We start from the raw sequence: 17,546 nt of genomic DNA, 5'->3' as shown, positions 1-17,546 counted from the left end.
TAAGGGAGTCAAATATTACCCCTACTTGGCTATTGGGCTATCTTAAGTACTAGGCTGTTAGGAGGAGTAGGGGTTCCATTTTATACTATTGTATTTTGTTCCATAGTTGAATAGAGCAACTAGGAGTGGGAAGTTAGAGAGTGAAACATAGCAGGTTTAAGTTTTGTAGCAACTTTACAAGCCACATGTCTCAAGTGACTCCATAGAGAGTACATATTTCTTTGTACTTGCATATTTCTATATTAGAGAATAGAGAACAAAGAAACATCACATTTTAGTTTGGTTTACTCTCGTAAGGGTTTCCTGGGGAAAATTTCGTGTATATTCTTGATGGTGTGTATTTCTTTCTATTCTTTATTTCCATTCCAATGAATTAATTCATTTAAGCATAAGAATAGTAAATAAAAAATCTAAGATCTAAAGAGAATTAACATTAGCCTGTAAATATTTCAGCAATTTATTAGATTTGTTGTGATGAACTATTCTAGTGGAATATCCATGACAATTTACAAGATCACCAAACTTGCCTCCAAGGCAACTTGAGAGAGACTTTCAACCTTTGTTGGTAAAGCTACCAATGTAGGTGGTGTTAGCGCTTGAAATTTCACCTCAGGCTGAGAAAGGCAAACTCCAAGGCAACATCAAACCACTTAGCCTCGTAGCTAGCCCTACGGGGCAGGAGAGGGCTCTCTCCGGTATATCTCGACAAAGATCTTCAAAGGGCGGAGATAACCAATAAAGAACACTGATTTTAGGCTAGTAAACTGATAAAAGGTTTGATTTGATATTTTTGGGATTTTGGTGGAAAATCGGGGAAAGGCAATTTTGGGTGCGGGGATTGGACACAGTTTTTGCAGGGGGTTCTTTGGGGCAAGGTAGGAGACTGTATTGATGCCTTTGAAAGAGTCAGATGGTCAAGAATGACTGGTGAGGAGCTAAGGAGAGCAAGTAAACACCTTGAGTTCTCCTTAAATAGATGAAAACATTGATATTAAGCAAACTTAAAAGCAGAGCATGGCAATCATGAATTCCACTTTAACACTTCATTTGCCTAATTTGCAGAAGGAAAGGTAAGAAGATGATTCACATAACAAACTTACAAGTACAAAGAGAAAAACACCATCAATACGTGTAACCACAGGAATCCCAAAAAGGACTGCAAAACCCTGGTCTTTCTTCCTTTGCCAAAATTGCAGAGATACAATGAGTAATACAATAGAAGCTTTCTCCCTCAAGATTCCAACCATGAAAATGACCAAGAAAGTACATAATATAGGCAATCTAACATCTTTCCTTGCCTCTAGGGGTCGAGCTCACTATCTTAGGAGTTGTTTCAACCAATACTAAACTGAGCACTGAAAACTAGGCAGTCAAAACAACTTGCCTCTATAAGCTAGGAAACCAATTCATTCATTAAATTTTTTCTTATCTCATGAATGAATCTTCTAGAAGAGATAAATAAGTGTCAAAATATCATAAAATTACATCATTTACAACAAGGAAGATCAAAATCTACTCCAAAAAGTCAAATCCAGTCAAAACTGCGTTTTGCTGAGCTGTAGGTGAATTTATGTGAAAACTGCCCAACACGTCGCGCCCTGATCCTGAACGTGTCGCGCGCCTTTGGAGCTGCTTTTGAGGCACTTCCAGGTGTCCAAATGAGGCAAAAGTGGGCTTGTTGGAAAGTTCTAGATGTCGACTTTCCAACTCAAGTGGAATTTATGAATTTGGTGGCCATTTTCCCCTCCAAAATTGCAATCTCCCAAGACTGCTTCCTGTGTGTCAAAAAGGTGGCAGAAAGTCATTTTTTGCTTGTTTTTTGACTTTCTGGAGGCCCAAAACTTGGTGAAATTTCTTGGCAATTGCTGAGCAAGTGTATCTTTGCATGACAAATCCAAAAATGCTGAGTTTTCTTGAAAAGGAGTTGCCCATCGAAAGGGTCGCGCGCGGCGCGCGACGTGTTGGTGGAGAAAACCTGTTTTTGGCACAAAAAATTCACAATTGACAAAATTTTCTCCAAATTTCTTGAAATTTGGGCTGGGAGTCCCCAATCAAGTACCATGCTCAGTCAAAGAGGCTTTGGCCAAAATTTGGAGTGGATCGGGTCTTTTTCGTCGTTTTAGTGCCTTGGCCATCCTCCTTGGATCTGGCGATTGTATTTTTGACATTTCTCTAAAACCATGACACCTGCGCAAAAAGTGAAGGAGGTTTTTCTTCTTTGGCATGTTGTGGACAAAAACCTCTCTCAGTTTTCCAAAATTCATCTTTTATTTCTCTAAAACATCTTTTGAGTGAAACTTATCCCGATGTGTGAAACAAGGAATTTTGCCGAAATGAAGCGAAATGAAGGGGATAAGGGGCTTGTAAATTCTTGAGGAAATTTTTGGGAGTAGGGAGGAATGTTAGGAAGTAGGGGAAAGTGGAATCTCAGAGATTGAGTGAGGGGAAGGGGTCCAAAAGGGCAAAACACAGGCCAAACCTAGAAAATTGCCAGGTTGTATATAGAAACTAGGGTTTGTGCAAAAATGAGGAATTTGCGGGATCTCAGTGATGGAAAGTGTTTGATAAGGTACATGAAGGATAGGGGAAGGTGTATGAACATCTGGATACAAGTTTTGCTAATGATTTGACCATTCAAGAGAAATTAGCTTTCAAAACCCTAGGAGAGGGAAATGACCTTGCCTAGGTGCAACTGAAGCATGAACAAGATGTAAAATGACTCATTAGACATTGACATGATAATGACAACCCTATGAATGATGATAGACTCAGCTGAATAGTGACATAGATTGGCATTTGGGAAATTTTAGAAGGAGTGAAAGCAAACCCTAGACCTAATGCCTAGTGACCAAATTTTGCTTGAAAACTCTTTGAAATGACAAAATTTGACCTTGACACTCTGAGACCACTTTGTAAGAGCATATTTGATCACTGGAGGAAGGCTGGAAAGACTGACACTAACAGGTGGAAGAGATACAAAGGGATAAGAAGGATGAATAAACCAATGTCTCAATTTACACCTCATTTCTCATAGGTGCAAGCTTTGCCAGCCACACAAAATTTGGATGGAAAGGATGTATAGTTTGTTTTCATACTTTTTTGTTTTTTTTGTTTTTTTCATAAATCATCATCTCCTAATAAATTAGTGCCTTGTTATTCCATGTGAACCTCCCATAAACTACAAAACCAATCATAAAGATAAAGAGCAATGTGAGGGTCTTTAAAAGTTGGACTTTGCATATACTACATTTTGGGCCTTCTTCATAATTAAACATGAACATGGCATCTTGTTTGGTAGTCTTCTTTTATGTCAACACATTTATCCAACCACTAAGCTTTCTCATTTCGTTTGTGCATCTAATTAATAAACACATCGAAAGAAAATCCAATTATTTTATACACATTACATCAATTCTCATTTGGAATGTCCATTTTTTTGGTGAAACTATATTTTTCTATGATAAAAACATGCAAAAATGGTACATCACTAAATCTATGCTTCCCATGGAGGACTAGGGTTGTAACACTAAGCACCATATTCCTTTGCATCAAGCCTCTCAACCCTTATATATATATATATATATATATATATACATATATATACATATACATATACATATACATATATGGTAAGAAGAGCATAAAATTGTACAAAAACTAAAGCTTTTAAGTGTTTGTATAAATACATAGACACATGTAAATTTAAATTAATGACCCTATGTGTTCTACAACATAGGAGAGTAAATGTGTATCACTTGTGGATCATGGTGCACTAACAAATGTGAGGGTTGGTGTTCCACTTGAGGTGATGATTCCAAGGTTCTTTGGCACAATGTATGGCCTAGTAAACGTGTGCCCCTAGTGGATCATGGTGCACTAACAAATGTGATGATTGGTGCTCCACTTGATTTGAGGATTCCAAGGTTCTTTGGCACAATGTATGGCCTAGTAAATGGTGTGTTAATTGATGTGATGGTTGAGACACAAACCCACATAAGGGATGATGCACACTCTAATGCGATGATGATCAGATTGATCATATGTCTTTGTAAAAGAATCAATTAAAATATAGTTTCTATGTTTAGTAAAAGTGTACACATGCATTATGTGTGCACAAACAAAATTATATATGTACATCTCTACATATCATGACTTTATGAGCATGAGAGCTAGTGGATGAATCTAAGCATAATCTCTAATAGTTGAATGAGTGTCGAGACATGCCTCTCTACTTGAACTCTCTTGAGAATCTATCTCATATAGACTCCTAAGACTCTATATCACCCTCCACAAACCTCTGCCATTCCCTCACTCACATATATTTGTCCACAAGAGTAACAATTAGACATGTATTAAGAGTATGTATTCTTGTAAATTAAGACTCTTATTTGCAATTCTTTCTAACATGAATTTTTATCATAGGTTGCAATTGGATATTTATTGCAAGTTGATTTTACTTTTTCTCACAATCGATAAGTTTGTTTTTCAAAAGGGATGAACAAAAGTAGACAAGCATGGTGTCAACACAGTAAGATTACTTATAGACAAGCATGGTATCAAAACAATGTAAACTTTGAAACAGGAACTATAAACTCAAAATGGGAACTTTGGCCCAAAAAACCCCAAAAAAACATCAAAAACAGTGATAAAAACGAAAAGTGTGTATACTGGAACGATGATTTTATTTTTTAGGGGTCAATTTTGAACATGTTTTAAAAATGGCAGTGACTACGAAATTTTCGTGCAAAATATAGCTTCAAAACGAAAAAGTGATGATACTGGAACGATGATTTTTTTTTATGGTCAATTTTCAAACTTTTTAAAAAATTCTAGTAAAACCAAATTTTTATGTGCTAAACAAAGTTGTTTATGAGGAAAAAAACACATTAATGTTTTTGGTAGAATATCATTTTTCTTTCCTAAGTATAAATTCAACATGTTCTCAACCATAACATGCTATATACAAAAGAAATTGAAATTTTTTCAACTATAAAATTAAAAAACCATGACATGATGATCTGGAATGAACTTCAAAAATTGCAAACCTGATGACGGTGCCCATTCTGCAGTAGATGAATACTTCTTGCCCCATATTAGTACTTTCCCATCAATTTTTTTGATACGAAATTGATGTTGGAAGCTAATGTCATTAAGTTGTTCAATGCATTTCCCCTCACTGTATGATCCCAAAATAAACCTTCGCATGTAAACAGTTTCTTCCAACACATCAAAAGTAGGCTCTGGCATGTATGATTTCTTAATACATTCAATTAGTGATGGCAAGCTCCCAACTTCCTTTCTCCTCAATGTGACTGGATCACGACTGAACATCTGATCAATATGGCCATGAGTGTGTCCAACAAGAAGGAAATCAACCTTTACCTTTTGAAAAATTCTCAATTCAACAAGCATGTTTAGATATCCAAAAACAACCTGATTTTTGTTTTCACGACAAGTGTTGTGACCCAATTGTAGATACAAAACCTGAGGAAGATTACCAGACCAATGAGAAATCACATCATGAATTATGGTTATGATTAGATTTGCATCACTATGAATATTTGGAGCTGTGAAGTACACCCTTGGCAATATTTTCCCATTGAAGACCATACAACCGACCAAGTGAAACTAAATAAAATTTTCCTCTTGTAAATTTTTGGGTGTGCGAACAAAATGTGGTGAAAGTGTTTTCTTCTGGTCCATACCATCAATTATCAAACCCACACCCGCCATACCATGGTAAAGGTGGCCACAGTGAACTTGAGATGCCTCTTCCTCCAACTTAAAATCGAATTTGCCTTGCGATTAGATTTTGCCCACAATTAGAGTGTTTACCTCACGATTAGATTCATGCATTGCTGCAAATTTTCATCGAACGGGACAATTTGGTGGCTCCATATTGTTTGATGAGCTAACGCTGACATAAATATGTCGGGAGGTAGCCACATGGCTCAGCTGCCTTGAAAATGAGTGAGAAGGAAGGTCAGCTTATTGTGGGCTCTGGCAACCCACTTATGGATATAGATTTTGATCTGCCAACCAGTACAAACACTCTCAGGGACAAACAATGATTAATTACCAATTCGCTTATGAATATAGATTTTGATCTATATGCACAGTTCGATATACAGGTATTAGTCTCTGAGGAGGAAGAGGAACTCTTGTTCTGGGATTTCTCCGCTTAATATCGTATTGGATGCCCAATAAGCATTGTTTGGGGTGATTCGTAGCAGATGGGGCGATTCTGAGAATCGCCAGGTGGCGGGGCGATTCTCAGAATCGCCTCGCCACCCAGCGATTCTCAGAATCGCCCCATGTGCGCATGACGTAGTAGCTTTTGCTCTGAAAGGGAACTCTGCTATTCTCAGAATTCCCCATTCTGTATTAAATGTACCCATTCTATATTAAATGTACATACAATTGCTTTCAGCAATTGTTGGATTATGATGAGACAAACACAAATATTTTAATTCAGGCGAAATGATTCAAAATTTGAACATTTCAATCCGGAAATTTCATGTTTAATGACTCGTTATTTGCACAATTACTTCACTCCAAAAGATCTCACTATCTCTACAAACATTTCACTATGATTTATGTGTGCAGAAGTAGCTTTAGGCTGTAGGTGGAGCTTAAAAATCTAGAAAATTGCCGAAATTTTGAAAACTAATTGGGGGTTTTTGAATGTGTAATAGGCGGTGTAACATCCATGCACGATTTCCTCGAGAAGTTTTTTCCACATGTCTACCGATGAAAGCAGCATCACCTGCATGAAACAGACTACTGCAAATCATAGTTACCAAGTTCGAATTCGAATTCGAATTCGATACGATAAAAATTCAAATAAAAATTTTCTAATTCGGAAAAAATTCAATAGTATACATCATAAAAATTTGAATATATATACTTTATTTTTTGTAATAATAAGATATTTCCACTATTTTTTTCTAATTCATCTTAGATTTTAAATAATTTTGAATAATTCTAGATTATCTAACCACTTTTAAGATACAATTAAAAATAAAATACCCATACTTCCTCTTCCCAATAAGAACTTAAATCCAAAAAGTCTAATAGATAAATACATATTTAGAAAATCACTATTCTAAACTTATTTATTTAAAATCTTTCAAAATATAAATATATTTAGAAAATAAATAGTAACCAGATTTAAGTTTTTTTTTCTTATTTTTCCAACACTACAAAACAGATTGAAATTGAAAAGAAAAACTTTTCCAATTTACACATTTTTTTCCATTTCCTTTTTTTTTAAATAAACACAGTTATGTATTCAAACTTTAGACCTTAACATTATATGTATATGTCCAAGAATCTTGAGCAAAGCCATCCTAACGTCTAAAAACTAACACTAACTCCTGACTCCTTAAAAAGCACTAATGTTTCGGAAGCCAGTTTTCCTTAGAATGAAGTATTGCTTTCTTTGAGAAGGCTCAAATCAATAAAACTGCAAACGAACCAACTTGAATTTCCTCGAATAATTCACTCTCTGAATCGAATTGATGAATTTCCGAATTTCTTCCCCGATTCAGACGTATTTGGTAACTATGGTATACATTATATATTCTCATATTTAGTGCAACTTCATGTTTTTGGAGTTGTTTTGTTGACATTATAACTTTGATATATATCGTACGGTGGTATATATATTACAATGCGTTGATAGGGTCGTCTGTGGAAACAACTTTCAAGAACGCTTTTGAATTTGTGCGAGAATCAAAACATACTATGGACAATACAATTGTGGAAACAACATTTATATTCATTCAACATATTAGCGTTATATAAAGTGGCAGTGATGATATATGGACGACATTGATATTATTTTATTGCTTACACTCTGCGCATTTCTCTATTGTAACATTTCTAATACATCGCACCATTTTTCATTCATCGCATGAGGGTGTTGGCGCTCATTTCCACATTCGATTCCAACAATTGAATAGGAAACACAATCATCGACGTTGTTTATTCTCTCCGTGGATTTGGAGGCCTGAAGAAATAGGAAAAATGATGGTTAGTATCAATTGCACATGTCGTGATGCTAAAATTTCCAAAGACCGTGGATATTTTTCTCAGACTTTCTCAAACGGAGAATACAATCGTTATGTTAATTTTTCCCACATCCTAGGAATTTCTTTTGCCTCGATTCAATCCTAAAATGGTCCTTACATGGTCATTTATTGCTATTCTACCAAAAAACAAAGCCATCTGAGCTCGTTCACCCATCTGATCCCTAGCATCATATTTAAATAATCTTTCAGTTGTATCAAAGTCTGCAAGGCATTCAGGTGGTACAACAGTAATGCATTTGTATATAACATTAATAGTCTCATCGTTATATTGTTCAAAAGAAAGACAATTTTCGTTTCGAATTATGGTCAGAAAAGCAGTGTTATATATCCATTCGGCATGACATCTTTGTTGGTGCCTTTAACTTCCCCAATTTTCTTTTACATTGCAAAGAAGAACGCGTTTGGGGCGTCGTGCAGGCAACGAAACTCTCCAATCCTTTTGATACTTGTCATTTTTATATGCAGTGTTGGTGGTTGATAGTGCAAATACGACAACCAGCTACTCACTCTGTTCACTTCGTCTATTTATCTTGTTGGCTTGGTTGCCACATTCAGGGCTTCGCATGTAACGCAAAGCAAGAGGTGAAGAGTAAGAATAATCGTCGGAGGCCTCAGTTTCCTCCTAGGAACGATCTTGAACGCTGGAGCTGCGAATCTCGCCATGCTTATAGTCGGCCACATTCTTCTCGGCGTCAGCATGGATTCAGCAATCAGGTAAGTGATCTTCAGGTTGTGAAAATAGTGCTTAAATAAAACCCTATTTTTTTCTTGTGCTGCATTTCTATTTGCATCAAACCCTAATAAATATCTTATTTTCATGCATTGCTACAAATTTTACCTCACGAAGAGGAACTCCTGTTCTGGGATTTCTCCGCTTAATATCATATTGGATGCCCAATAATCATTTTTGGGGCGATTCGTAGCAGAGGGGGCGATTCTCATAATCGCCCCATGAGCGCATGACGTAGCAACTTTTGCTCTGAAAAGTCGACAAGAAATAATCCATGTCCGAGATCTTATTACAGATGTGCTATGGCACCAGCTGCCCAGTTAAAAAACAGGTTTGATTTTGTCCTTTTTCACAAAGAAATCTGCTCTGAATACTTTCATTGGCTATGAAATACATGCAGCAAGCCTGCCTACTAATATAAATATGTTAAAATGATGGCGGATTATACGCAGGTTCAGAGATGCGCCCAAGACCCCACAATTATAATAACAACCTACGAAGACGAACACACTCATTCTCTGAGTCCTCTGGCTATCGCTGTTATGCACCCTGGTTTGTCCAACCACCTCATTGGTAGGGAGATGAATACAGAAAATTTCGTAACAGGAAACCAATTTATACCCTGCACTGCCAGAATATCGACTTCAAGCCCATTCCCCACAATCACTCTCGACCTCACAGATAACCGGTTCAATCCGGAACTACAGGTGCAGCATACACAGTTAGGCGCAGGCAACTTCCAACACTTGCCTACAGCGCCTAACGATATCAGTCAGGAATTGGATAAGAATCAATCAGTTCACTCATCAATCATGGATTCTGCGGCGTCTATAAAGGCAGATCCCAACTTCACTGCAGCCTTGGCTGTAGCCATTGCTGGCTCTATGCTCAATTTGTGTTCTCCGGTCCAGGCGATGCGCGATTTCCGTCATGGCACACCATGCGGTGACGGTTCAAGTGAGGAAGCATTCATATAAATATTTGTGAAGAGTTCGTATGTCAATAGCATTCTCATTGCCCTCAAATCCTTTACTTGTATTGTGTAAATGAAAAATGATTTTTTGATTCATGAGAACACTACAGATTAGTGTACTCATGCATGTAAGTTATAGAGCCAATTTTCAATTTTTAAGGTAACACAACAATTGAGATGGAATTGGGTTAAATCCAGAGTTTAGTATCCAGAAAGATAAATACAAAAAATATTAACTTAGATGTTTAGTTGTTATTAAAGTTGAGATGGAATTGGATTAAATCTAGAGTTAAGCATTGAGAGTTAAGCTGCTACGTCATGCGCACATGGGGCGATTTTGAGAATCGCCGAGTGGAGAATCGCCCCGCCACCGCCCCTCCACCCAGTGATTCTTAGAATCGCCCCATGTGCGCATGACGTAGCAGCTTAACTCTGTATTTAATCCAATTCCATCTCAATAAATTTAAATGCATGATGTGAATCAACATAATGTCATGTGAAATATAGAGGTTAAGTACTTATCAATTTGATTGCACACGCATAACGATAACAAACTGACTGCACAATACATGCCACGAACGTGATATGCCATCGTCAATTTTGCACTTACATTGTGTCTCTTTTTTTCTCTGGGAAACACTTTCTGAAAATCGACAATGTGTGTCCTCTTCTAAGTTAACATGACAATTTTTTCTATTTAAAAACGATTTTCTTTGTATATCGACATTATGTGTCCTCCATCGAGCTAACATGATAAATCTACCATGTGTACACCTTCTAAGTCATTTGATTTCATCTATGCAGACACGTAGCTGCCCTTCTTCAACTGAGCAGATTTAACTGCCGCTTATGTCTAGGTGCAATAGAGAAATTCAACTACTAGCAAAAGGAAAAAGTTTGGAGAGAATCTTTTTCAGACATTAATCTTCTTTTGATGTAGTCTTATAATCTGAGAGTGGTGAAAGTGTGCAGATGCCAAGCAAGTGCCCATTAAGGCATACAAAATACTCAATATGGTCTTCATAATATCACAATCTTTTGTGCACACTTTTAGGGATCATTTTGGCTTGAAGCATGCTCCATACCTTGGCACAACAATATGGGCAAATTTCTTTTGGATGCAATTCTACATGTTTTTCAATCAGCATTTTCCTTACCTTTGATTTCCCAAAAGCTTTAAATACTCCTTGAAATAATCCCACGTCACCGTCCTCTCCTTGGTCTAGATGCTCACAAGGATCTGTCGCATACAGAGTATCGCTTCTGCACTGTGGTACAAGAAAACTCCTGCCAGATGTCCGTGAAAATCTTGTTCTATATACAAAGTGTCCTGTTATAGGCTTCAACTGGAAAACATTGCTACTATCAGAGCATCCTGAACAATAGATCATAAGCTTTCCGAGAGCACTCCAATTCCCATCAATGGTGCCATGACTACCTCCATCAAGGAGATCAGCTACCATTTTTGGTGCCCGGGACTTACAAAACTCCTTCCAGAGAACCCGTTTGGCTATGTCTTCAAACCATTTGCAAACACAAGCTATAGAACAAAGGACCCTAGGGTTCCAATTAAGAGATTTAAATACAAGCAGCAACACTGTTTCGCTAAGGTGGCCATTGGCACTGCAAATACAAGAGCCTGAGTGTATGCAATGAAATCTCTTTACCGTCATTGTTTAGGATATGTCCTTGCTAGCAATTAACTATCTAGACACCAAAGTGGAGCCGTAATGCTTATCTCAAAATGTGTGAAATAAACAATGGTGAAAAGTAAGTACTCTGGATAACAGCTTAGCTATTGATGTGTTGCACTTCCCAAATAATCCAATTCTCTGTCTCTCTAAAGTTTTAGACACCCCTTCAATCGGTTAATAGTTCCAAACGAGCATCCCATTGGCTCATCTTCAAACTGTTTACAAAGAGACCGTCTGCTAGAAAGCATGGCGCTGAACTTATGAACCTTGCATTTGGACATCATAGGAGTAGAAAAGCGATGAACCCATATTCCATACAAATGATTTAGCTCAACTAGAAACCTGAAACATGAACATCAATCGGTATATAAATCAATACAACTGATGGCCTTAGATTTCAGTTTGTATTTCCTTCAAATACAAAAGTTTAGTTTCCTTTTTATGCTATATTTAGTTGTTATTAAAGTTGAGATGGAATTGGATTAAATCCAGAGTTAAGCTGCTACGTCATGCGCACATGGGGCGATTTTGAGAATCGCCAGGTGGAGGGGCGATTCTCAGAATCACCCCATGTGCGCATGACGTAGCAGCTTAACTCTAGATTTAATCCAATTCCATCTCAATAAATTTAAATGTGTAATGTGAATCAACATAATTTCATGTGAAATATAGAGGTTAAGTACTTATCAATTTGATTGCACACGCATAACGATAACAAACCGACTACACAATACATGCCACAAACGTGATATGCCATCATCAATTTTGCACTTACATTGCGTCTCTTTTTTTTCTCTGGGAATCACTTTCTGAAAATTGACAGTGTGTGTCCTCTTCTGAGTTAACATGACAATTTTTTCTATTTAAAAATGATTTTCTCTGTATATCGACATTATGTGTCCTCCATCGAGCTAACATGATAACTCTACCACATGTACACCTTCTGAGTCGTTTGATTTCATCTATGCAGACACGTAGCTGCCCTTCTTCAACTGAACAGATTTAACTGCCGCTTATGTCTAGGTGCAATAGAGAAATTCAACTACTAGCAAAAGGCAAAAGTTTGGAGAGAATCTGTTTCAGACATTAATCTTCTTTTGATGCAGTCTCAGAATCTGAGAGTGGTAAAAGTGTGCAGACGCCAAGCAAGTGCCCATTAAGGCATACAAAATACTCAATCTAGTCTTCATAAGATCACAATCTTCTGTGCACACTTTTAGGGATCATTTTGGCTTGAAGCATGCTCCATACCTTGGCACGACAATATGGGCAAATTTCTTTTGGATGCAATTCTACATGTTTTTCAATCAGCATTTTCCTTACCTTTGATTTCCCAAAAGCTTTAAATACTCCTTGAAATAATCCCACGTCACCGACCTCTCCTTGGTCTAGATGCTCACAAGGATCTGTCGCATATAGATATCGCTTATGCACTGTGGTACAAGAAAACTCCTACCAGATGTCCGTGAAAATCTTGTTCTACATACAAAGTGTCCTGTTATAGGCTTCAACTGGAAAACATTGCTACTATCAGAGCATCCTGAACAATAGATCATAAGCTTTCCGAGGGCACTCCAATTCCCATCAATGGTGCCATGACTACCTCCATCAAGGAGATCAGCTACCATTTTTGGTGCCCAGGACTTACAAAACTCCTTCCAAAGAACCCATTTGGCTATGTCTTCAAACCATTTGCAAACACAAGCTATAGAACAAAGGACCCTAGGGTTCCAATTAAGAGATTTAAATACAAGTAGCAACATTGTTTCACTAAGGTGGCCATTGGCACTGCAAATACAAGAGCCTGAGTGTATGCAATGAAATCTCTTTACTGTCATTGTTTAGGATATGTCCTTGCTAGCAATTAACTATCTAGACACCAAAGTGGAGCTGTAATGCTTATCTCTAAATGTGTGAAATAAACAATGGTGACAAGTAAGTAGTCTGGATAACAGCTTAGCTATTGATGTGTTTCACTTCCCAAATAATCCAATTCTGTGTCTCTCTAAAGTTTTAGACACCCCTTCAATCGATTAATAGTTCCAAACGAGCAGCCCATTGGCTCATCTTCAAACTGTTTACAAAGAGACTGTCTGCTAGAAAGCATGACACTGAACTTATGAACCTTACATTTGGACATCATAGGAGTAGAAAAGCGATGAACCCTTATTCCATACAAATGATTTAGCTCAGCTAGAAACTTGAAACATGAACATCAATCGGTATGTAAATCAATACAACTGATGGCCTTATATTTCAGTTTGTAGTTCCTTCAAATACAAAAGTTTAGTTTCCTTTTTATGCTATATTTAGTTGTTATTAAAGTTGAGATGGAATTGGATTAAATCCAGAGTTAAGCATTGAGAGTTAAGCTGCTACGTCATGCGGTGGCAGGGCGATTCTTCCTCCACCCAGCAATTCTCAGAATCGCCCCATGTGCGCATGACATAGCAGCTTAACTCTGGATTTGATCCAATTCCATCTCAATAAATTTAAATGCGTAATGCGAATCAACATAATGTCATGAAATATAGAGGTTAAGTACTTATCAATTTGATTGCACACACATAACGATAATAAATCGACTGCACAATACATGCCACGAACGTGATATGCCATCGTCAATTTTGTACTTACATTGCGTCTCTTTTTTTTTCTCTAGGAATCACTTTCTAAAAATCGACAGTGCGTGTCCTCTTCTGAGTTAACATGACAATTTTTTCTATTTAAAAACGATTTTCTCTGTATATCGACATTATGTGTCCTCCATCGAGCTAACATGATAACTATACCACGTGTACACCTTCTGAGTTGTTTGATTTCATCTATGCAGACACGTAGCTGCCCTTCTTCAACTGAACAGATTTAACTGCCGCTTATGTCTAGGTCCAATAGATAAATTCAACTACCAGCAAAAGGAAAAAGTTTGGAGAGAATCTGTTTTAGACATTAATCTTCTTTTGATGCAGTCCCAGAATCTGAGAGTGGTAAAAGTGTGCAGACGCCAAGCAAGTGCCCATTAAGGCATACAAAATACTCAATCTGGTCTTCATAAGATCACAATCTTTTGTGCACACTTTTAGGGATCATTTTGGCTTGAAGCATGCTCCATACCTTGGCACGACAATATGGGCAAATTTCTTTTGGATGCAATTCTACATGTTTTTCAATCATCATTTTCCTTACCTTTGATTTCCCAAAAGCTTTAAATACTACTTGAAATAATCCCACGTCACCGTCCTCTCCTTGGTCTAGATGCTCACAAGGATTTGTAGCATACAGAGTATCGCTTCTACACTGTGGTACAAGAAAACTCTTGCCAGATGTCCGTGAAAATCTTGTTCTATATACAAAGTTTCATGTTATAGGCTTCCACTAGAAAACATTGCTACTATCAGAGCATCCTGAACAATAGATCATAAGCTTTCCAAGATCACTCCAATTCCCATCAATGGTGCCATGACTACCTCCATCAAGGAGATCAGCTACCATTTTTAGTGCCTGAGACTTACAAAACTCCTTCCAGAGAACCCGTTTGGCTATGTCTTCAAACCATTTGCAAAAACAAGCTATAGAACAAAGGACCCTAGGGTTCCAATTAAGAGATTTAAATACAAGCAGCAAAACTGTTTCGCTAAGGTGGCCCTTGGCACTGCAAATACAAGAGCCTGAGCGTATGCAATGAAATCTCTTTACTGTCATTGTTTAGGATATGTCCTTGCTAGCAATTAACTATCTAGACACCAAAGTGGAGCCGTAATGCTTATCTCAAAATGTGTGAAATAAACAATGGTGAAAAGTAAGTACTCTGGATAACAGCTAAGCTATTGATGTGTTGCACTTCCCAAATAATCCAATTATGTGTCTCTCTAAAGTTTTAGACACCCCTTCAATCGGTTAATAGTTCTAAACAATCATCCCATTGACTCATCTTCAAACTGTTTACAAAGAGACTGTCTGCTAGAAAGCATGATGCTGAACTTATGAACCTTGCATTTGGACATCATAGGAGTAGAAAAGCGATGAACCCTTATTCCATACAAATGATTTAGCTCAGCTAGAAACCTGAAACATGAACATCAATTGGTATATAAATCAATACAACTGATAGCCTTAGATTTCAGTTTGTATTTCCTTCAAATACAAAAGTTTAGTTTCCTTTTTATGCTATATTTATATCTTCAGATACAAACTACCACAAATTGAAAGAACCCACATGAAAAGTGTAACACATGGTACTGCTCTATATTTTATGCTATATGGTAATGGAAACAAAATTGAAAAGAAACACCAGAACAACCCATATCCACTTAAAAATTCTTTTGCTGGAATTTGAATTGCAAGTACCTTAGTTTCAGATAGAAATATGAAGGTTATAGACCACTTTTAGGTAAACAATGTTTTGGGCCATACCCTTTTAGAAACAACAACCAAACTAAATGATTAGTTATAAAGAATTAGAAATTTCACAAATATAGTAAACCAATATTAAGTGGGATTTATGGCCTTAAATGAATTTTGGAGGGTAAACTTTGAAATGCCACAGAACTGAAATTAGAGGTCAATAGAGTGTGTGACATCCAATTATTGGATAGAGTTCTTGAGAAAATGCTCCTATAACATTAGAGTTAAACATGAGGCATCTTAGGTCAAGTGCCTAATGGTTAAGTGCATGTGTTTCCTCCTAAGAAGTCATAGGTTCAAAAACCATAAGGGGTTAGAATAGGTATGCCTTCGTAGACAATAATCAAATCATTGCGTGGAGGTGGGTCTCTTGTCCCACAAACAAGGGGGTTTCCTACACCAATTTGGTGGTTGGCTTGGCTATGACCTTAAAATTGGATAATAATAATAATTAGGATATAAATTGTTAGAAATTCATAATCTATAAGGGTGAAAGCATGGCGCTAGGTTACACTTTTTGGCAAGAGATGGCACGTTTGGGTGGAAAAAATGATTACTCAATTGAGCCCTTTTTAAGCGCTCGATCGAGCCATTTGAGCACTTAAACAATGTAACCCAATATTATTTAGGAGCTCGATTTAGCCATGTCTTTGCGACAATCAAATGAATGAGATTGGGTTTTGGATCTATTTTCTGGCTCAGGTAAGTTTTATTATATGGAATTGAATTTCAATATGTTATTTATTAATTTATATGTCATTGTATTAATTTACTTCATCATTTCTTTTGTGCTTGATAATTAGGTACAACACTAGCATGTTGCTTTCAAAAAAAAGAAATTGCATTGCAATTGAAAAAGATCCAATACAATGCAATTTCATTCAGCAAATAATCAATGCTTTTCAATTTCTTCCAGATGCAATGCAAGAAATTGGGTTGAAGAAAGGGGACTTTAGTGAATCACGTGTGGCAAAAAAGGCAAAGGAACTCCAACCATCATTACATGGAATGTTTGGAAAGACATACATTGGGAGACTCGCAAACATCAAAGATCCATTAGAAGAGGAAAATGAGCAGAAGGAAGCAGAAAATATTGTGGAAGAAGACAATGATGAAACTCTAGAGGACGAAGAGTTTGGATTACGTGACATTGTTAATTAAATTTAAGTTATGCTTGGAAATCAAGCTTTGCAATGTTTTGACTTTGACATTTTATGAGAAGAATAAACACTCAATTAAGATTGTTATGTGTTCAATATTTGTAATATGTGATTTTTGCAGTAATTTTTTAGTTAATCATTATTTTTTGAAAAAAAAAGTGATTATTATTATTTTTTTGACATGAAATTCATAAAAAAAAAAACTATTATTTAACCATTTTTAGTTAAAATTTTCGTATAAAATTTATGATTTTCACATGTCAATTCTAGCAAAAAATTATCAAAACATGTAGTTTTTTAGTTATTTTTATGTTAAAAATGGTTATTTTTATGTCCATTGTTAAAAAATATTGTTTTTAAGAAACAATTATTTCATGTAGATTGAAAAATTAATTAAGGATGTATAAATATGTAGAATATCGAAAATTCAAAATATCGACCTTCTAATTTAAAAATTTAAACAATAAAAACCTCACGACAAAAAAATTAAAA

At 36.5% G+C, this 17,546-nt stretch overlaps 3 pseudogenes; all 3 read right to left on the bottom strand.

Moving 5' to 3' along the window:
• Nucleotides 1–10,716: 10,716 nt before the first annotated feature.
• On the bottom strand, nucleotides 10,717–11,506 carry LOC149155593 (EID1-like F-box protein 2 pseudogene; annotated as a pseudogene).
• Nucleotides 11,507–12,576: 1,070 nt separating this feature from the next.
• On the bottom strand, nucleotides 12,577–13,408 carry LOC149155592 (EID1-like F-box protein 2 pseudogene; annotated as a pseudogene).
• Nucleotides 13,409–14,439: 1,031 nt separating this feature from the next.
• LOC149155591 (EID1-like F-box protein 2 pseudogene) lies at nucleotides 14,440–15,192 on the bottom strand (annotated as a pseudogene).
• Nucleotides 15,193–17,546: the final 2,354 nt, after the last annotated feature.

This window comes from Pinus tabuliformis, chromosome 9 (genome assembly GCF_031772625.1).
Source record: "Pinus tabuliformis cultivar Carrire ecotype Pingquan chromosome 9, CPIR1, whole genome shotgun sequence".
NCBI classification, from domain to species: Eukaryota; Viridiplantae; Streptophyta; class Pinopsida; order Pinales; family Pinaceae; genus Pinus; species Pinus tabuliformis.
The sequence above is the reverse complement of the archived record's forward strand: the minus strand, read 5'-3'. Positions and strand labels throughout refer to the sequence as shown.